General features: G+C 39.7%; 1 pseudogene; it reads left to right on the top strand.

Annotated features, from left to right (window-relative positions):
• Positions 1–292: 292 nt before the first annotated feature.
• Positions 293–381, top strand: LOC124285533 (annotated as a pseudogene).
• Positions 382–715: the final 334 nt, after the last annotated feature.

Raw genomic sequence — 715 nt, 5'->3', positions numbered from 1 at the left:
CTTATCTCATTATGAACACCAAGCACTGATTTTACTTTTAGCAGTTTTAGATAGATTCCAAGATAAACAGAAAATTACTAAACCGTCTCCAAAACGATCCGTCGTTTCAAGTCTCCACAATTTGCAAAGCAAATTTTGTCTCCAAATCATGTCATTAGCTTTAACGATATTATCAAGAAAGACACACAGCATGTACTCTTGGTTGTACAGCTTGCTGTGCTTCAGTTTCCAGACCACCATACTGATCTGTACATGAACGTCCTTTTCTGAATCCTAACAGTAGTTGGTTAAGAAGATCATACTTTTAGGTATCATGTCTATAGTATGCATCGCCATCACTTCAGGTAAAACTGACAGTCTCCCACACCACGAGCTCAAGGTAATAGTTCAGGCGATTAGCTACTATTCTCTCTGTGATTTTTCATAAACCTGGAAGTGAGAGCCATTGGTCTATGATGCAGGAAGCGATGGATTGTAAGAAGAACTGTCATATGGACAAATTTCCCTTGATTGTTGGCAAAAGTTCAGAGCTTACCCCAGAACAACAGAGATAGCTGACAGATTGAATTCATTTGTGTATATCGCTGTAACGACATACACGTAGTTAGTTATGAGATAGATGGTGTAGCTGTGAAACAACATCCGTATCGCATACACGCGATCAAGCTGGAGCATCCCCGAAAAGAAGTCAAGTATATGTTCGAACAAGGCGTCA

The sequence above is a fragment of the Haliotis rubra genome, unplaced genomic scaffold, assembly GCF_003918875.1.
Source record: "Haliotis rubra isolate DU_JTF1 unplaced genomic scaffold, ASM391887v1 Scf361, whole genome shotgun sequence".
Lineage (NCBI taxonomy): Eukaryota > Metazoa > Mollusca > Gastropoda > Lepetellida > Haliotidae > Haliotis > Haliotis rubra.
This window is presented reverse-complemented; position numbering and strand designations above follow the sequence as displayed.